We start from the raw sequence: 21,504 nt of genomic DNA, 5'->3' as shown, positions 1-21,504 counted from the left end.
CCCCACTCTTGGGAGGCTCACACCTGGAGTCCTCCTCGGCCCTGGCTGCTCACGGCCTGGCCCTCCGTTCTGACAAGGCAGTGTCTGCCTCGTCCCTGCCAGGGACCTGGTGGGGGAGTTCTGGGCTGGGCCCATCTTTGCTTGGCTCTGCTGGCTGAGGGAGCTGAGTTGGGGTCTCTGCATTCTGGGCAGGTGGAGCCCCCTGGCGAGTGGAGATCGGGGGGTGGGGGGTGAGGACATGGCAGAAGCCCTCAGGGGGGCATTCTCGGGCCTGGCTGCCCCAACACTGGCCCTTCAATGTGCTATGCTCTGAGGTTGTGTTTGGGTTTGTTCACATGGGTTTAAGGAGCATCCTGCCATGGGACGTCTGTGCTTGGGATGCTGCCCCCAACCTGCCTATGAGTGGGCAAAGTGAGTGCCCAATCACCACCCAGCTCCCAGTACCCCTCCACAGCCAGATCAGCCCAGACTGAACCCCCACACCGTGCCTGCCAGCAGAGATGCCAAGGCACAAGCCTCCCAAGGAGGGAGCCCTTGGCAGGTCACCCATGACGCTGGTGTGGGCGTGCGGACCCAGGGACACTAGCGTGACTCTGATGGGATGCTGGGATTGCAACTTTTGCCCCAGGGGGTTAACTGGAGGACAATGGTGGTGGCTGCACTAGCTCCCTGTGCCAAGGAGCCCAGCAATGCCAGCGCAGAGCCATGGCAATGTGAGGGCTGGCCCCTCACCCCTACCCTGCTCCACTGCCCAAAGGCAGCATGACTCTGCTGTCTGTGCTCCCCTGACATCCACCCCGCAGCATCGGGACCAGCGCCAAGTAGCATGAGCTCCTTCTGCTGGCTGGCAGATGCCTGAGCCTGGAGGGCTGAGAGCCTGGAAGCGATTCCACCTCCAGACTTTCTATGACCGGCCTTCAGCCTGGCACATGGGGGAGTCTGGCAGGGATGGCACATCGGACTGTGCAGGGATAGCGCTGAGGGCGAATTAGGCCAGCCCCCGAGCAGGGTGGTACCACAACCATGTGCCCTGTACACTCTGTGAGCAGCATGGGGCCAGCAGCTCCTGCCAGGCCTGCCTGCTTTGCCCCTGCCCAGGAAGACCAGGGCGTCATCCCCAGCCCTGCTCATGCCTGCTCCTGCTGATCCCCACAGCTTCCATTAGTTGCGGTTCCCAGCCAATGGAGGCTGCAGAGCCAGCACTCCGGGCAGGAGCAGCACACAGAGCCTCCCTGGCTGCCCATGCGCCTAAGGTTGCAGGGACCTGGCGGCCACTTCTTGGATCCTCGCAGAGCTAGGGCAGGCAGGGAGCCTGCCTTAGCTGCAGGCCCCCACTGCGCCCCCTACCGGACTTTTAATGGCCTGGTTGATGGTGCCGACCGGAGCCGCCAGAATCCCTTTTCATCTGGGCATTCTGGTCAAAAACCAGATGCCTGGCAACCCTAAGCCCTGCTCTTCCTTTGGCTCCACACACACTCCTCTCTAGCAGCCTGTGGCTCAGGCAGTGGCGGGCTGATGCCTCTGCCCGTCCAGGTGAAGCTGGCAATGGGAGCTGAGCCAGACTGGCAGGAAGCACCCAGAGCTGTTAACGACAATGTGTCCACCCATTTGTCTGTAATTAAAAGTTGTGTGTAGAGATTTCCTGTGACACGTCCCGCGAGTCCAGCTGCAGACACAGCGCTGCTGAAACCAGGAGATGCTAATGAGCTCGTCTGCATATTAAATACCTTGTTTACACTCAGACAACAGCCGGTGCTGCTCCGAGGGGAGGTGGGGAGAGTGTGCAGCAGTCCTACATGGCTCCCTGCCCCTGCAGCTCCCGGCCCGCCCGCCTGCTTGCGCCCAGGGAACCTGCCCAACCTGTTGCCGAGCTTTGGATTTGGGAAGGGCTGGAGCCCAATCCCCAGTGAGGCTGGGTCAGCCCTGGTGAAATTCCAGGACACTCTGCTCCTGGCCATCTCTTCCTGGCTCCCTGCACTCAGCATTACAGCCTCTGGCCCCCTCAGTGGGCACCTCACCCACTGCCCTGTCCCCACACAGCCCCCATCTATCTGTCCTGTGGCCACCCTGCACAGCCCTCTGAGATTCTCTGTGTGCAGCAGCCTACCCATAGCTCAGCTGGGCAAGGCTGGTGAGGACTTTCTGGGACTGGCCAAGCACCACACCAGTGCCAGACACTGCTGGGGCCTCCTCGGATGACACAGTGCCTAGCTGAGCTGGGAACGGGCCGCAGCAGCCCAGGAAGTCGGGCAGGCAGAGAGAGCCATGCAGAGGCTGGAAGGGCTGGCACTGATGTGGAAGAAGGATTGCACCTGCATCTGGATCCTGGTGGGCAGAAGGCATTTATGGGCCAGGTGGGTGGTTTACTCCAGGCTGTTTCCTGCATTCAGAGAATACCGCTCCCAGCGATGTCCTCCGTCCCTGGGAGACCCGAGCTCACCGCTACAGGACAGCCTGCGACCCCACTACCACTGGCGGCCCTGGAGCTCGGGGCATGGCATCTGGCTGCAGGAAGGGGGTGCTTTTCCAAAGCAGACTGCCCCTGGCATTTCCCCCTTTTCTCTGGGTCCTTGGGTGGCACCCTGCGCTCTACCTGGCAAAGAGCTGGAGGGAGAAGAACCACAGCAGCATGGCACCAGCTCCTGGCAGCTGGTCCGGTAGGCACACGGCCACCTGCTGCAATGGCCCTGGTGCACTGGAGGAGGCCCTAAGAAGGGGAGCCCTGTGCTCTCCAGGGGACCCCTCCCTTACCTCAGGCAGGGATGGCAGAGCCCAGAGCTGAGGGGAGGGTGTACACTGCAGGAAGAGCTGAGGTCCCATCTCCAGAGCATGGTCCAGCATGAGAGCCCACCAGCACCCGCTGCTCATGCAGACCCCAGGCCAGCAGGGCCAGGCCCAGGCTCTCACTGAAGTGGAGCCAGCCCACCGTCCCCCAGCCCTGCCCAACCCACTGCCCGCAGTGCTGCCCAGCATCCACCCCCCAGCACTGCCCGACCCACCACTCCCCAGCGCTGCCCAGCATCCACCCCCCAGCACTGCCCGACCCACCACTCCCCAGCACTGCCCAGCATCCACCCCCCAGCACTGCCCGACCCCACCACTCCCCAGTGCTGCCCAGCATCCACCCCCAGCACTGCCCAACCCACCACTCCCCAGTGCTGCCCAGCACCCACCCCCCCCAGCACTGCCCGACCCACCACTCCCCAGCACTGCCCAGCATCCACCCCCCAGCACTGCCCGACCCCACCACTCCCCAGTGCTGCCCAGCATCCACCCCCAGCACTGCCCAACCCACCACTCCCCAGTGCTGCCCAGCACCCACCCCCCCCCAGCATTGCCCGACCCACCACTGCCTAGCGCTGCCCAGCACCTGCCCCCACAGCTGCTTATCACCTCTCCTGCAGCAGAGAGTGATGAACATGCCCAGCCCATGGGGCCCAGCCCTGTAGTTCCTCACGCAGCCAGGGCGCTTTTATTCCCAGGCCAGGGCTGGAATGGACCATTGTGGCCCTCTGTCTGATGACTTCCCATACAGCACAGGCCAGAATCAATTCCTGATTGAACCGGCCTGAATTAATTCCTGTTTGAACCAGGGCAGATCCTTCAGAAAAATATCCAATCCTGAGTTAAAAATTCCCGCTGATGGTGAATTCCTGACCCTTGGTAACTATTCCAATGGTTAACTAGCTTCATGGCCTGCACTGTTTGTTCCTAGATGGACACAGTTACATTTAGCCACATTAGAACACAGATTATTTGTTTGTGCGCAGTTTCCCAAGGGATCCAGATCGCTCTGTATCAGTGACGTGTCCTCTACCACTCCCTCTGTCTTTGTGTCATCTACAAATTTTATCTGTGATGATTTCATGTTTCCTTCCACGTCATTGATAAAAATATTAAATAACATTGGACCAAGAACTAATCCCTGTGGGACCCCACTAGAAACACACCCATTCAATGATGATTCCCTGTTTAGTTACATTTAGAGATCTATCAGTTAGCCGGCTTTTAATCCATTTAATGTGTGCCATGTTGATTTTGTGTCAGTCTAGTATTTTTTATCAAAATGTCATGTAGTACCAAGTCAAACTCCTTACAGGACCCTATTGCATCAACACTACTACCTTCATCAATCAAATTTGTATTCTCATCAAAAAATTGATTGCTCATAAACCCATGTTGACTGGCATTAATTATATTATGCTCCTTTAATTCTTTATTAATCAAATCAAGTATCTGCGGTTTCATTATTTTGCCCAGGCTCGATGTCAGGGTGACAGGCCTATAATTACCCAACTCGCCCCATTTACCCTTTTAAATGTTGGCACAACATTAGCTTTCTTCCAGTCTTCTGGAACTTCCCCAGTGATCCAGGGGTTACTGAAAATCAACATGTTCCATTCAGCTCTTCAGATGGCTCTTTTAAAACTCTTGGATGCAAGTTACTGGACCTGCTGCTTTACACATGTTTAACTTTAGTTGCTGCTGTTTATCATCCTCCAGAGATACTAGTGCAATGGGAAGAGTGTTATCATATAATAAGGCTGCATCACCTGTTTTTTCCCAAACACAGAACAGAAATTGGACACTTCTGCCTTTTCTGAATTATTATAGATAATTCTATGATTTCCATCTAGTAATGCACCAATGCCATTGTTAGTGTTCCTTTTGTTCCTAATATCTTTAAAAACTCCTTACTGTACTTAACTCTGCTGGCCAGCGACTTCTTCATGTGACCTTTTCTTTCCTTTGCTAATGGGTCCAAAATCATGAGATTTTTATAAAGATGATCCCATGGTTTTGCTCTGGGTTTTGATTATTGACCCAGCCTCCCCTTGCCCTGGTGTGTGGGTGACATTTATCCAGGGAGGGGGTCTGTCCCTGCTGTGGGGGCCCTTATGCTGCCAGGTGGAGCACAGCATCTGGGTTCTCCCCAGCCCCCAGGCTAATTCATCCACCCCCCCAGCCCCAGCTCTGCTGCACCTGCAGCTTCAGGGGCCCTTCGCCCCATTCCCCTTTCCCAGGTCGGGGCTGCAGGGGTGGGGGGGTGAGGAGGGTGGAGGAGCAGGAAGCAGATTGACCCATTGCCCACAGGAGGGAAGGAGGAGCCAGGGCTGCCCTGAGCTGCTGGGCAGTTTCTGCTCCCTCCCCACTTCTTGTGTCAGCTGTTCCCCCCCTCCCTGCACCCCAAAGTCCCTATAGCTCCTGGCGAGGGCAGGGAGTTCTGCCTGTCTTCTGCACCCCAGAGGCAGGCAGTGGGGCAGGCAGCCAATCAGAGGGAGTTTGCCCCAGTCCCAGGAGCTGGACCAGGATCTGCAGAGATGGTGGCAGTGTGGCCAGCACTGTACACTGCTTTGCCAGCCAGACAGCCAAAGAGTACTGCCCTCTTTCCAAATGGCTGACATGTCCTATGACTCTCAATGGAATTGATGTCACGGTCCGCGCTTAGCAAAGATGGCCACTGCAGCCATTCACCTGCCCTTCACAGAGTTCCTCTCAGCCTCCTTCTGGCATGGGAGAGTGCCGCACTCACCGAGGGCAGCTTGGAGTCACGCCCATCGGGAACACAGCAGGAGGCCATTTGGGCAGAAGGCAGTGCATGTGCGTGTGGTGGGCACACATGCTGTGAACGTAGAGGCCAGGAGGGAGGGGCAAATCAGCAGGGGTGTGAGCAGGGCAACGCAGAGGTCAGCAGCCAGGGAAGACAGGTGTGGACCCCAGCTACCTTCCATTGCTCTGGCTACACAGAGAGCTGTAGATGCAGCACAAGTGTCCTGTCTCTGCTAGCTGCTCTGGGACAGCAGAGAGTGTGATGGATAATGTGCCCCTAAAAGCTAAAATAATCTGTTCAGGTTGGTTCTACAGACCTTCAGCCCCTTTGCAATAGCCCTCAAGAGTATTCTCTGAGTGGCTTGTTTACTGGTCATGGGGGAAATGGGTAGTACATTTTTAAAAGGGAAGTTTTGCTGTAGTGAATGTGGAGAGCACATAGCAGTAACCTACCTTACAGCGCAATAGGAGTTACTCCAGAAATGTGCATCACAAGGGCAGGGAATTCAGAGTTAAGGTTAAATGAAAAGAAACCTAGTCAAGTTAAGCAATGGAAATGCACCTAAACCACTGAACTCTGTCCTGCAGTGATGCCCTGAGGAAAAATCAGGATAAAAAAGTCCAAAGGCTTTAAAAATTGGTTTACTCTACCTGGGTCCACAAGTACTAACATGCACCAAACATGACTGTATGGCTATTGCATGGTGTCTCCAGGGCAGAGTTAAGGTTGTTTGGTGCCCTGATAAAGCATTTCTATAGCTTAACATGTTTGAACACCTTTTAAGATAAACATTACATGTTAGTTGAAGTCTCTTCTGGCCTTAAACTCTAGGAATTCCCTGGGCTGTTACTGCTAGTTTTTGGATAATTACATCCTTTCCTCGAGCCCAGCTCCCTTCCCCCATTACTGCTGCTCTGGGGATGAATAAGGAGCCCCTTTGTTGGATAGACTGTGGCTGGTTCTGGAGAGGAATTCCAAGCCTGGCCAGGATGTGATGGTAAAGACCAGGAATGGGGAGGGGGACCAGTCAAATCAAGATATCAAACAAGTCTTGTGGCTGAGCGTGCCTCTGTGGCAGATCCTGCCCCTGCCCCCAGCTAGTAGCACTGGGCTGAGCACAGAATCCTGTGCACTGCTGGAGTGGCAGCCCAGGAAGCCCCTTGCCCTTTCTCCTCTCTCCCAACACTTGACTCTTCACAGTGGGGAGAGGAGAGAAACCCAGTGGGGAGAGCTCTGAGGGGCTGTGTCAGACTCTGTTGCAGGGCTCTGAGTGCCTGCTCTCTGTGCACCTGCAGGCCGGGACCCACACACAGACGCCAGGGCAACCAAGAGGCCATCTGTTGAGCCCCCTCACCCCAGGCCCTCTCTGCACTGAGTGGGAGGGAGCTGCTGACACGTGTGGCTCAGACTCCCTCTCCCAGCACAGCGGCCACTCCACTTCTCCCGCCTCCCAGGCTTGCAGCGCCAATCAGCTGTTTGGTGCCACAAGCCTGGGAGGGCAGGAGAATTAGAGCGGGGGCGGCATGCTCGGGGAGGAGGTGGAGCAGAGGTGAGCTGGGGTGGGGAGCTGTCGCACGGCTCCCTGGGGGAGCTGCCGTGGGGGGGGGCACCTCAGGGTAGGGGGGGAGCTGCCGCGGGGGGGGGGGGGAGTGCCCGAAGGGCTCGGGGAGGGGTGGGGCGCAAGAGCCTAGAGCGCGAAACTTCCTTGCACCGGCCCTAACTATATCTGTGTCTTACCCTGCATAGGGCTGGCTGTCTCAGCAGCAGAGAACCCTTTGTCTCCCTACTCAGAGTTCGGAAACAAAGCGGGGTTGGAGCAGGGCAATGCTTGCCTGGGAATGTCTTCAGAGTGCTGTAGGCAGTGTGTTGGGGGTTCTATGGGGGTGCTCTCCCCATACAGTCAGTGCTGGCTCCAGTGTCCCAACATGGTGCTAGGGGGAGCTGTGTTGCAAGGAGCTCACCAGGAGGAGTTCTCCCCACACAGTCAGTGCTGACCCCAAAATGCCCCAGAGCGATGCTAGGATAAGTGAGGGCTCTGGATGACTCGGTACAGGCGGAAGGTCTTAGCCAACTTTTCCCTGGCTCGAGGTGCCCCTTGCAATTGGCCACTAGGACTTTCCTATGAGAAGTAGTAGGCAGAACAGCCGTTGTGCGTGTGTCTGTGCACATATGTGTCAGTGTGTGTGTGTGTTTGTGCATGTGTGCATCTATGTCTGTCTCTATGTGTGTCTGTGCATGGGTGTGTGTGTGTCAGTGAGTGTGCCCGTGTGTGTGTGTCTGTCAATGAGTGTGCCTGTGTGTGTTGCTGGTTCCCAGTGTCCCTGATGGCCCTGATCTCACACTGCAGCCTGCCTCTTGCCTGCAGCCTTGTACAGCATTAAAAGGTCCAGAGAGAGCTGTGTGAAATTATAACCAGCCTCCAACTGACACGTCCAGCTCTTTAAATAGCCCCTATACTCGAGGGCCCTTTGCACCGTCCCCTGACTGCAGCGCTGAGCACACAGATCGCATGGAGCATTATTGATCTGTGAGTGATGTGGAAAGAGCCAGCGCCAGCCAAACGCCCAGCTGGCCCGTTCACTCGACTCGTTGCACCCTGGACAGGCCCTGTCTGCCCATCCCTCGCTGGGGTAACCTAGTCACCAGGCACCCTGCTTCACAGCTATTTCCCCTCGCTGCTGGTCTGCCTGGGAGCTGGGTTAAAATTGAGGTGGTGGTAAGGGGGGCACAAGGAGAGGGGTTTGCAAAGCCATGGCACATGACAGAGGTTATGTGTCCCTCTTCACAGCAGGCCCATCTGCCTGCCCCCATCCCACTCCCTCCCACTGGCCTATTCCAGTCTCCCCAGCCCCACAGCTGATCCACCTGCCCCAGTTCCACCCTGACCCCTGGCCACCCATCCCAGTTCCACCCCCACCTGTCTAGTCCAGTTCAATCCACTACTCCTGGCCCGCCCAACCCAGTTCCCCTCCACCCCGTAGGCCCACCCATGCTCTGCTTTGCAGGGAGCTGCCAGTTGCAGGCATTTTAAATGTTAATGACGACATTTCAGATTTGTAGTGGAAACTAATTAAAATTGTTATTGTTAGCGGGTTTGAATTGCCCAGGTGTGAATCATTATCCTCATTAAAATAATCAGGGAGACGGGGATGTGACAGGAGAGCAGATGGATGGGAAACGTATGATCCCGCAGCCCAGGCAGGAGAGAGCCCTGCTCCCTCTTGAGGGGCTGAAACTTCCCCACCCCTGGGCTCCCCCTTCTGAGCCGGGCCCAGGCTGCAGGGATCGCCTTGAATCATGGCAGGGCCCCCCCTTGGATCTGGGCCCAGGGCCCCCAGTCAGGTTGGGGCTCATGCAGAAGGACCTCCATAGGTATGGGCCAGGGCCCCTACTTGATCCAGGGCTCACACTAGACAGCAGAGAAAGCAAAGCCCAAACGTTTGAATCTGACTGTGGAGTGAGCAGCACTGGTCCTGGGCACGGTGGAAGGGCAGGGAAGTCCTGCGGCAGGAGGGGCAGGGCCCAGGCTGGTTCTGTAGTGACGTCTCCTGGGGCACAGAGCCCCCCTGTGGTGGTGGATCCATCCCTCATCATACTCCATCACCCCCACCCCTACTCCATCCCACTCCCTCCTGCTTTGCTAGCTGGACAGAGGGGCTGAGAGAAGCAGAGGCTGCCCTGAGTGCATGAGGCCTGAGTGATGGCCCACTGCAGGGCTTAGGCACTGATATACCCACGCTGCCTGCCTGGATCCACTGCAGCTTGTGCTGCCCGGCCTGGCCTGGCCTGCTCTGCCAGCGGCCTGGGCTTCTCCCGGCATGGGGTGCCCAAGGGGTGCAGGGGATCCAGTCTGCTAGTGCCAGGGGATGCAGTGAATTCTCTCGTCCCTGTCACTGACTGACATGGCTCCAGTGCCAGCAGCTGCTCTCCAGCCCTGCACCCAGCTGAGTGGTGGGTGCTCCAGAGTGGCTGTTCTCTCCTTGTTATGCAGGGCAAGTTCTGTGGGTTGCTAAGGCGCTTATGTAATATACATCCTGCGATTTGCTCCTGGCTGCTCCCAGGGAGCTGCCTCCTGCAGTGCCAATGGTGGGGGTGGGATGCCTTGCCCTGGGGCCTGCATCCAAGGCAAGATGGGCTCAGGGCTGTGTGTGGAACTCCCCCTCCATAAACTACAAACTGAAGAACAGCGACCAGCCCTGAGGAGCCCTCCAGCACTGTCACCCCCAGGTAGGGCTGCCAACTTTCCGACTGCAGAAAACCAAACATCCTTGCCCCGCCCCCTGCCCCCCCTGCTCACTCCAACCCCCCTCCATTGATTGCTCTCCCTGACCCTCTGCTCACTCACTCATTTTCACCGGGCTGGGCAGTGGGTTGGGGTGTGGGAGGGGGTGAGGGCTCTGGCTGTGGGTGCTGGCTGTGGGCTGCAGCCAGAAATGAGGGGTTTCGAATGTGGGAGGGGGCTTCGGGCTGGGGCAAGTAGATAGGGAAGGGGTACAGGTTGTGGGCTGTGAGTGCAGGCTTTGGGGTGGGGCCAGAAATTAGGGGTTCAGGGTGCAGAGGGAGGCTCTGGTCTGTGGCAGAGGGTTGGGGTGCGGTGGGGGTGAGGGCTCTGGCTGAGGGTGTGGTCTCTGGTCTGGGGCTGGGGATGAGGGATTTGGGGATGCAGGAAGGGGTGCAGGCTCTGGGATGGAGTTTGGGTGCTGGAGGTGGCTCAGGGCTGGGGCAGGGGGTTGGGGTATGGGAGGGGATGGGGGTGTAGGCACTGGGAGGGAGTTTGGGTGCGGGAGGGTGCTCAGAACTGGGGTAGGAGGTTGGGATGCAGGAGTGGGGTGCAGGGTGGGGCTCCAGGAGCGGGTTTGGGTGTGGGAGGGGGCACCGGGCTGGGGTAGGTGGTTGGGGTACAGGAAGGGATTTGGGGTGTAAGCTCTGGGTGGTGCTGATCTCAGGCAGCTCCCGGAAGCGGCGACATGTCCCCACGGCCCCTAGGAGCCACCAGGAGGGAACGCGGCCCCAGGACCTGCAGGAGCTGGCAGGAGGGAACGTGACCCCTGGCCCTGCAGCAGCTGGCAGAAGGGAATGCGGCTCCTGGCCCCGCGGGAACCGGCAGTAGGGAACGTGGCCCAGACCCCGCTAGAACCGGCAGGAGGGAATGTGGCCTCAGGCTCTGTGGGGCCAGCAGGAGGGAATGCGGCCCCTGGCCCTGCATGGGAGCCAGCAGAAGAGAATGTGGCCCCAGGCCCTGCAAGAGCTGGTAGAAGGGAGCGCAGCCTCTGGCCCCATGGGAACCATCAGGCAGGAACATGGCCCCAAGCCACACTAGAGCCATCAGGAAGGAACACAGCCCCAGGCCCCATGGGAGCCAGCAGGAGAGAATGCGGCCCCAGGGCCTGTGGGAGCCGGCAGGAGGGAGCGCTGCCTCTGGCCCTGCTAGAGCCGGCAAGAGGGAACGTGGCCCAGATCCCGCTAGAACTGGCAGGAGGGAATGTGGCCCCAGGGCCTGCTAGAACCGGCAGCAGGTAACGCTGCTTCTTTCTCCATGGGAGCCAGCAGGAGGGAACGTGGCCCCAGACCCCACTAGAGCCAGCAGGAGGGAACATGGCCCCAGGACCCACTAGAGCGGGAGGAGAGAACGTGGCCCGAGGCCCCGCTAGAGCTGGCAGAAGGGAACAGGATCCCTGGCCCCGCGGGAGGGTACGCAGCTTGAAACCCCATAGGACCAAGCAGGAGAGAATGCAACCCTGGCTAGGGTTACCATACGTCCGTTTTTTCCCGGACATGTCCGGCTTTTCGGCAATCAAACCCCCGTCCGGGGGGAACTGCCAAAAAGCCGAACATGTCCAGGAAAATGCCGGCCGGGCACTTCCCCTCCCGTGGCTGCTCTCTCCTCCCCTGACTCTTCGGCTCTGTTTAAGAGCCGAGCTGCCCGAGCGCTATGGGCTTCAGGCAGCCCCCTTGCCTCCGGACCCCAGCCACCAGCCGGGCACTTCCCCTCCCGGGCTCCGGCGGCGCAGGGTCCGGAGGCATGGGGGCTGCCCAAAGCCGGTAGCGCCTGGGCAGCTCGGCTCTTAAACAGAGCCGAAGAGTCAGGGGAGGAGCAGAGCCTCTGGCCGCGGTGGCTCTGCTCCTCCCCTGACTCTTCGACTCTGTTTAAGAGCTGAGCGCTACGGGCTTTGGGCAGCCCCCATGCCTCCGGACCCTGCGCCGCCGGAGCCCGGGAGGGGAAGTGCCCGGCCGGGGGCGCAGGGTCCGGAGGCATAGGGGCTGCCCGAAGCCCAAGCGCTACCGGCTTCACGGTTTGCCGGGCAGCCTCCAGACCCTGCGAATCCGGCTGGGCGCTTCCCCTCCCGGGCTCCAGCTGCGCTGCGGAAGCGCCGGCCGGGGGCGCAGGGTCTGGGGGCTGCCCGGCAAACCGTGAAGCCAGTAGCGCTCGGGCAGCCCTTTTCGTGTGGCTGGGAGTGGGAGGGAGGAGGGGGCGGAGTTAGGGCGGGGAAGGGGTGGAGTTGGGGCGGGGCTGGGGGTGGGGAAATGAGTGGGGCCATGGCCCCGTGGAGGGTCCTCTTTTTTTATTTGTTAAATATGGTAACCCTAGCCCTGGCCCACGAGAGCTGGCAGGAGGGAACGCTGCATCAGATGAGGGCTCTGCTATCACAGCTGGCCCAGAGCCCTGGGAGCCCAGACTCCCAGCTTGGCCCTGTGAGTGTAGGTTGTCATACAGGCCTGTCTCCAGGCATCTGAGCATGCCAGCTACATGTCACTCCCCAGGCTGGAGTGAGCCTGTCGGGCAAGTGGCCCCATGGAGAGCAGATTCACAGTGGCCACCAGTACCGCTCTTGGAAGTGATCCCTTTCTGGTGACTCAGAAGCCGGATGGCCAGAGCAGAGTGGCCCTCTGCCCCTTGCGTGGCATGGAGAAGGGGCTTTCTGCGGAACCCCGAGCAGTAGGGTTTGATGAGTCCATTAGACAGTGCTGGGATGCCAGTGCTCTCCACACCCTCAGCAGGCAGCTTCTCCCTACCACCAGACTAATCAACAACTCTTCAGGTGCCCTTTCCAGTGCCCTTTGAGATACCTACTGTGCAGGGCATACGCCGGGAACGCCAGGCTAACAGCCTAACCATGCCAGTCTCTGTTAGACCCTTGGGGTAGGAAGGAGGTCTGAGTCCAGGGATTTAGTGTGGGGGATGGGTCTCAGTGTACAGGGGTGTTGACACAGGCATCAGGGTGTTGGGGAGGGGCCAGGTGTTGGTGCAGGGATCCGGATGGGGGGAGGGGGAGGGGAGATGCAGGTGCAGGGATTAGGGGAGGGAGGAGGTATTGGTGCAGGAATGGGGGTAAGGGAGGGGCAGTGTTGGTGCACGGCATGGGGGAGGGGTGGGGAGGTGTTGATGCAAGGGAGGGATGAAGGAGGTGTTGGTGCAGGGATCACGGGTGGGGAGGTGAGGTGTTGGTGCAGGGATTGGGGTGTCAGTGGAGGGGAAGTGTTGGTGCAGGGTTCAAGGTGTTGGGGAGAGGGGAGGGGAGATGCAGGTGGAGGAATCAGGGTGTCAGGCTAGGGAGGAGGTGCTGGTGCAGGGGTTGGGGGAGGGGCGAGGGAGGTGTTAGTACAGGGAATGGGGCTATAGCTGGCCTCAGGACAATGAGGTCTCTATGTGGGGGACCCTGGCCACATGGTGCTCGAGCCCTTCCTGTGCAGTTGTTGGGGGAGGGGGAGGTGCTGGCCCATGTCCCGTTTCCCCCAACAGGCTGGAGCAAGGGTGTATAGAGGCTGCAGGGCCGGGGCTCTCCCTGCTCCTGGCTGGGTCCCCATGGAGGTCCCTGCTGGCCTGTGGGCTGGCGTGGGGCAGGAGCTCCCCCATTGCTGAAAGCAGCAGCCGGCTCCTTGCATGCGGACACCACTCCCGGGAGCGGCCGTGGGAGTGGGTGACAGGGGGAGTTGGGATCTGCAGCCCCCCACCCCCGCTGGAGCTCCCCAGGCTATCCAAGTGCTAATGGGCTCGTGGCAGCTGGCAGCTGCCCGTGCTGCGCCTGTCCTCCTTGCCCCCTGCAGCAAGTCTGAGGGGAAACAAGAGCCCCTTTCTGTGAGGAGAATGAGCTACAGTGCTGTGTGGGCGGCCCCCGCGCAGCACAGCCCCGGGCGTCCTGGCTGCATGGCATGGCAGCCGGACGGGAGGGGCAGGTGGCCAGGGGTCAGGGGAATGGCGAGAGGCCCAGGACAAGGGGGCATTGATCTGCAGTGCTCATGACTGGGGTTGTGCCCTGGCTGCCTTTACACGGCTGGGTGACCTGGAACGGAAGGAATGCAGGGGCACTGCCAGTGCCAGGACCGCGCTCCCCCCGCAGCCATGGCCATCCAGCACCCTCACCTTCCTATTTGGCTCACCCCCTCCTCTACCCTCCTGCCCTCTGATATACTCCTGTGCCCTCCAGTCCCACACCATGCCCTCATGGCCCTCCTGTTCCATGCTGCCTGCTTCTTCTCAAATCATGGTTCTGGCCTTGTTACCCCAGGCTCTGGGCCTGTCTGATGCCATGTGGCTGCTGTTTTGCACAGTGGCTGTAGGTGGGCCAGCCCTGCAGATCTCCATGCTGCCTCCTCTGGTGTTTGAAACTGGCCAGGGAGCATCTCCTGGTGTCTCCTGCACCCCTGAGGGTGCCCACAGGCACTGGGAAGGGCAGTTAGCAGGGGACCGTTCATGACCTGTATCTGGCTGCCAGCAGCGGCCAACACCTGCTACTCCAGATGTCTGGCCAGCTGAGCAGCGGTGCCCGGGATGGCCCCTCTGGAGACCAGCCAGAATCTGCCACTGGCAGTGTACATGCCCTGCTCTTAGCTGCCAAGGTTGTTGCTGACCACAAGAGTCTCTTGCCTTGATTGAAAGCTGGCTGCCGGGTTTGACCCCAGACGGTCTCTCAGGGCCAGAGCCCCAGGTACTGGGACGCAGCCTGCCCATTAGCACTACAAATGCAGTGGCTGGGAGCATCTCAGAGCAGCTCCTGGTTCTCAGATCAGCAGGACAAGAACAGACTGCTTGCCCCTGCCTGCCCACAGCTCCCCGCAGCCCAGGCCCTTGGGCCCACTACTCCCGTAGAGTCCGAATTGTGCAAACTTCTCCTCACCCAGCCTGTATCGCTAGGGACACTCTCAAAGCATTTCCCACTCCGGCTAGCCCCACTGTGCAGCTCTGGGAGCCCTACGCCTGCTCTCCATGCAGGGGCAGTGGGCCCAGCAGGGAGGTGGCAGGGCCAACTGGTCTCCCTGCACAGACCACACATGAATAGCAGGGCCTCCAAACCACAGGGTGGACTAGGCCTGCTTCCAGGTAGACTGGCCCTACACTAGAGCCAGGCCAAGCAGACGGGGAGATGCAGAGCAGGATCCTGGTCTCCAGAGGCAGCAGCTGACCTGGATCAGCAGGAGGAGGAGGAGGGTCAAGGGGCCTCTGAACAGGTGCGCACCACAAGCAGGCACTGCGGACACTGCAGCTCTTCAGCTCTGCCAGCTGCTCTAGGTCTCACAAGCTGGCAAGTGGGCACTGCGGGTGGTCCAGGCACAGGGCTCTCCAGGCCCAGCTCTCGGTGGGCCCCACTGATTCTCGCCCATTCCCAGTAAGTCACAGTGGGCTGTTCTTGGGACTGGCAGAAATAAAGTGGTGAATACCCCTAGCCCAGGGCAGGGGTGGATTAGGGTTTTGTGGGGCCCTGTGCCAGAGCAAATGGGGACCCCTCCCCACCCCTTCTGCCTGTAGTGCCTCCTGCCCCCTCCCCCTGGCATTCCTGCCAGGGAGTGGGGTTCGAGTGTGGGAGCTTGCCCCACTTCGTCCACCTGCCCGGCGCTCCTGCCGGGGAAATGGGGTCGGAGCGCGGGGGCTTGCCCCACTCTGCCCACCCGCCCGGTGCTCCTGCCAGGGAGTGGGGTTCGGATGTGGGGGCTTGCCCCGCTCCGCCTGCCTGGCGCTCCTGTTTTTTTTTCTGCATTGTTTTTGAGCTGAACAATGAAAACAGAGCAGGCAGGCTCATTCCATGCTTCTCCTGCAATAGCCCAGGGGTGGATTTATTTAGCTTGTTTCTGCTGGAATTCAGGAAAATCCTGGGACTGTTTCTATTGGACTTTGGGTCAGTAACATTTTGCTTTTAAACATCCAAACCCCTTAATTTGGGGTCACATTTGACATGATACCATTTCTTTAATCAGAAGAGCAGTTTGGGGAGGGAAACCCATAAAATGCTACTTCAGCACAAGAATTCCTCAGGGCAGAAAGCTTGCAGATGGGGCCTCATAGTAACAGGGGAGCTATGCGCCACCAGCCACTTACTGAGTATTTGGAGAGGTATCTTTCAGCCCATCTTCAACTGTGGAATGGTAAAGATTCCTAGAACTGGGCTAGGGCCTTTAGACAAGTGGTTCTCAAACCTTAGTGCTGGTGACCCCATTCACATAGCAAGTCTCTGAGTTCGACCCCTCCCCCTAAATTAAAAAAAAACACTTTTAAATATATTTAACACTATTATAAATGCTGGAGACAAAGCAGGGTTTGGAATGGAAACTGACAGCTTGCGACCTCCATGTAATAACCTCGTGACCCCCTGAGGAGTCCCAACCCCCAGTTTGAGAACCCCTGCTTTAGACAACAGGGTGACTATTACAAAGTGATTATTTACCAGGTACATGAACTTGGATTCCTGGCGCGCAGGGTAGGCGGAGTGGGGTGCAGGGGCCCCCAATTGGCCAGGGTCCCTGGGCATGGGCCCCATTGGCCCAATGACTAATCCGCCACTGGCCCAGGGACTTGGCAGTTACAGTAAAAGACCCCCCATCAGTGCCCAGCCCAGCCCAGCCCAGCCCTGGGGGTAGTGCAGTGCAGAGTGCAAAGGTCCCTCTGCCCCTGCTCCTCAGCCTAGTTGTGAGGAAGTGGGGATTTTTGTAGTGTTTTACATCAATAGTGATGCGCTCCTCAGTTTCCCTGTGTGCTACATGTTTAACAAGGTCGGGGGAGAGGGTTTGTTGTTGCAGAAGACCAGGTGTGACCTCGCCTGGCAGCCAGGATCCCTGGAAAACGGCCTGGAGATAGGAAACCCCAACAACTGGTGACTAAGAGACCCACCCCAGCTTGGCAGTCAGTAGGTTCTGGCCAGTGGGAGCACAAAGGACTGAGGAGAGAGGACCCCGGTGACCTGACCAACCAGTTCCAGCCAGAGGGGAACAAAGGACTGAAGAGAGAGTCCCCCAGCAACCTGTTTACCTGGGACGGAAGACAAAGGACAGGGGAAGAGCTGTTGGGGCCGGTGATTTAGGATGCCTCAGCTGGAAGGAGCGGGTCTCTGGGCTAGGAGAAGAAAGCAGCCAGAGCCCACAGAGGCTGGAGAGACCTAGATGTACTGTGCTGAGGGCTGCTAGGCCTGAAGCCCTGAGAGTTTCCTATCTTGTGTTCAGACACTCAATAAACCCGTTCTATTTTACACTGGCTGAGAGTCACTTGGGTCTAGAGATCAGGATGGCAGGGTGTGGAGGCCCCAGGCGTCCGGAGTGAATGGACTCCCTGAGGGGGCCCACGGCGAGAGACAGGCGTGCTGAGGTCTCAGAGAGATGCGGTTCCAGGAGGCGGAGCGGCCTACAGCTTAGGGTTACCACATTTAAAAAATAAAAAAAAGAGGACACTCCACGGGTCCTGGCCCCGCCCCTTTCCCAACCCCAGCCCCACCCCAACTCCACCCATTCCCCACCCCTTCCCCAAAGTCCCCGCCCTAACTGCCCCATCCTCCCTCCCAGCCACACAAAAAGGGCAGCCCGAGCGCTACCAGCTTCAAGGTTTGCCGGGCAGCCTCCAGACCCTGCGCCCCCGGCCGGCGCTTCCCCAGTGCAGCTGGAGCCCGGGAGGGGAAGCGCCCAGGCGGGGGCGCAGGGTCTGGAGGCTGCCTGGCAAACTGTGAAGCCGGTAGCGCTGGGGCTTCGGGCAGCCCCCATGCCTCCCGACCCTGCGCCCCCGGCCGGGCACTTCCCCTCCCAGGCTCCGGCTGCTGTGCTCCTCCCCTGACTCTTCGGCTCTGTTTAAGAGCCGAGCTGCCCGAGTGCTACCGGCTTCGGGCAGCCCCCATGCCTCTGGACCCTACTCCCCCGGAGCCCAGGAGGGGAAGTGCCCGGCTGGTGGCGCAGGGTCCGGAGGCATGGGGGCTGCCCGAAGCCGGTAGCACTCGGGCAGCTCGGCTTTAAACAGAGCTGAAGAGTCAGGGGAGGAGCACAGCAGCCACGGGAGGGGAAGTGCCCGTCCAGCAGTATTTTTCCCAGACATGTTCAGCTTTTTGGCAATTCCCCCCAGACAGGGGTTTGATTACCAAAAAGCCGGACACGTCCGGGAAAAACCGGACGTATGGTAACCCTACTACAGGTTAACCCCCGAGAGAGAGTGAACCTCCGAGAAGGGCTGTCGACCCGAAGGGGGTTTCTCTCAGGGACCATACGGAGCCGAGAGAGAGCACAAATCCTGTGAGTCCATAACACAAGTGACAGGGAGAGCCCCCGGCCCACCGCTGTCCCACAGGCCAGCAACGCCCATCCTGCAGCCCCTAGCTGGAGCTCAGCTCTTCTAGGCATGGGCTAAGCAGGGTCCGTCCAAACACTCCTGCTGCGCATGTGCAGCGTGGGGCTCCCTGTCCCATCCTGCTGCTGGGTTGCCCCGGCCCCCCACTCCCTGCCAGGCTGATGCCATGCCCTGCCCTGCTCTCAGGGCCCTGCTCCCAAAATCCCCCTGCCGCTGCCAGGCTGCTGCCTCCAGCCCCGGCTCCTGCCCTCATGCAGCCCCGAGTCCCTCCCCAGCCTGTTCCCGTCTGGCGTCAGGATGGTGCTGCCATTCCCTGCACCACTGGGGTTACAGCACCCCCTTCTGGCTGGATGTTGAAGGGGGTAGCACAGTGCCCAGAGCTAGATGGCTCATGGAGCCATAGAGTTTAAAGCCAGAAGAGATCACCAAGCCACCAACACCAGCCAGCAGCTGCACACTAAACCCAGCAACCAAAATTAGACCAAAATGTTACAGCACCCAGGAGACGTTACAGAGCACAGGAAGAGAATAGGAGGGATCGAGGCGCACCAGTGCTCGAGGCCCCACAATGGCAGGGAAATGGTTAAATTAGCTTTACCCAGATAATCTTGGCCAGTGACCCACACCCACATGCTACAGAAGAAGATGAAAAACTGCCACGGCCGCAGCCAATCTGATCTGGGGGGAAATTCCTTCCTGACCCCACCCATGGCTGTCAGTCAGACCCTGAGCCTGTGAGCATACGCGCCGACTCCGTGGGTGCTCCGTGGCTGGAGCACCCACGGAAAAAAAATAGTGGGTGCTCAGCACCCACCGGCAGCCCTCTCCCCCTCAGCCCTCCCACCCTCTGCGATCAGCTGTTCACCAGCTGGCAGGAGGGAGAGGAGCGGGGCTGAAGAGGTGGGGGGAGGGATTGGAGCTTGGGGGAAGGGATGGAGTGGGGGTGGGGTCTGGGGTGGGTCCTCCCCTGAGTGCGCCACGTTTCCGCTCCCCCCCCCCGACCTGTTTGGTGGCGGTTAGGAGGAAGCACTGGGAGGTAGGCGGAGGAGCAGGGATGCGATGCACTCGGGGAGGGGGGAAGAGGAGGGAGAGCTTGGCTGCCAGTGGGTGCAGAACACTCACTAATTTTTCCCCGTGGGTGCTCCAGCCCCGGAGCACCCACGGAGTCAGCGCCTGACCTCTGCAGGTGGCCAGCTGAAGCTGTTCCAGAATCTCTGATGGTTGGAAACCTTCTCATTTCCAGCCTGAATTGGGTCATGGCCAATGTATCCCTATTTGTTCTGGTGCCAGCACTGGTCTTTAGCTTCACTAGCTCATCACCCTCTCTGGTGTTTACCCCCCAGTGGATTTACAGAGAGCAGTCAGATCCCCACTCAGCCTTCATTTTGCTAGGCTAGCCAAGACAAGCTCATCCAGTCTCCTCTCATAAGCTAGGACCCCCATTCCCCTGCCTAGCTGTGCAGCCCTTCTCTGCATCTCCTCCAGTTTGAATTCATCTTCTTGAACATGGGTCACTAGAATGTACCCGGTATTCCAAACAAGGTCTTCCCAGTTCCTGGTACAATGGCATTGATGATTCTCTAGCACTACTGGAAGTGCCTCACCTGATATAGCCTAGGATCAGACTTGTCTTTTTCACAGTCACATCATACTGGTGGCTCATGGTCATCCTGTGATTGAATTTCACACTCAAGTCTCTCTCCTCCTCTGTTGCTTCCATCTGCTGATCCCCCAACTTACTGCAGAAATTCTTATTATTAGACTTGAAGTGCACGACCTGGGAATTTGTCTGACTGAATTTCATCCTATTTCTGTCACTTCAGTCTCCAAGGTCACCTAGAGCTTCCTGTGTAATATTCTGATCCTCCTCTGTACTTGACAATGCCTCTAAAAAACTTTGTATTGTCAGTAAATTGCATTAGCATGCTCCTACTGTTTGTGCCAAGGTCATTAATGAAAATGTTGAATAACATTGGTCCCGAGACCGATCCTTGAGGAACTCCACTAGTAACCTCCCTCCTGCCTGATAGTTCACCTTTCGGCGTAACTTGTTGCCTTTTCCCCTTTAGCCGGTTCCTCACCCACCTTACTATTCTTGTACTGATCCCCATCGTTTCTAATTTATCTAATTGCTTCCCATGTGGTACCATGTCAAAAGCTCTACTGAAGTCCAAGTGTATTAGATCTACTGCATTTCCCTTATCTAAACAGTCAGTTATCTTCTCAAAGAAAGAGATCAGGTTAATCTGACATGATCCACCTTTGGTAACCCCACGCTGCAGTCCATCCCCTGCCGGGCTGGGGGAAGGTGCCCCTCAAGGGGCCAGGGGGGCATTGCATGATTCCTGGAGCCAGATAATGGCCAAGCTGGTGTCCTTGGGCCTGGCTGTGTGGCCACCATTGGCAGCCAGGCAGAGTGGGTGCAGTGGGTGCAGTGTGGCTGTAACACCCCCTGAATCAGAATGCGGGGTTTGCACAGCTCTGAGTGACATTGATGGTGTAGAGCAGGGGAGAATGAGGCCCATTTTCTGGGCCAGATCCTCTGCTGGGGTGAGCTGATAGGCCCTACTGACATCAGTAGTATTCCCTTCAGTGGAGCGTCGGTAGCTTACCCGGCTAGCAATCTGGCCCCAACATCATCATTTTGCCAATGCTCGTCTGGCGCACTCGGCCTCTACTGGACACTTGCTTTTGGCTTCCCAACCTTACAGGCCTGGGGATCCACAATGGCCCAAGAGCTCTTCCCCAGAGCATCCTGCAGGTTCAGAGAGCCCCACCGTGAGCCCCACCGTGGCCTTGGCTCCAGGAGAAAACTGCACCAATTGAGCTAAATTGGCTTAGAAACTGCCTCAGTTAAGCTGGGGCAGCCCCCTTGTGTGGAGACTCTGATCTTGGCCTGATATCGATTAACTGAAGTGGGCAAGGACTGGACTGCTATTTCCTCTGTTGTCACACTGCCCATGCCTGTGCTTCCGTCTCTCTAAGCTTCCTGACAATCCTGTGGTTTGCGGGGAGTTTCCATGTGGTTTTCTTGGTGCCCATGTCCCAGTGTTCCGTACAGTCACTAGCATTCCTGCTGGCTGGAGAGCATTCAGGCCGAGTTTATTTGATGATGTTTTCGTCACTAGATGATGAATGATTTATGAACACACTTGCCCACTCTTCGCCCATGAGTAGTTGGCACTCGTGGAATAAATCAGAGGAGCTTTGCCATCAGTCGCTGAATTAATTATCCACAAATTGTTTTGTTATAAATATTTGACCATATGTAAAAATCACATCAGTGCAGCTGCTCCCCACGATGCGCAGCATCCAGCGGCTGCTGTTGCTCCAAACTGCCACACTGCAAGGACTATGTTTCCACCCGTGGCCACTGATCCTGGTTGCCGTGTTTAGCCAGCCTTTACAGTGTCTCAGC

This window comes from Malaclemys terrapin, chromosome 8, assembly GCF_027887155.1.
Source record: "Malaclemys terrapin pileata isolate rMalTer1 chromosome 8, rMalTer1.hap1, whole genome shotgun sequence".
NCBI classification, from domain to species: domain Eukaryota; kingdom Metazoa; phylum Chordata; order Testudines; family Emydidae; genus Malaclemys; species Malaclemys terrapin.
Note: the sequence above shows the minus strand (reverse complement) of the source record.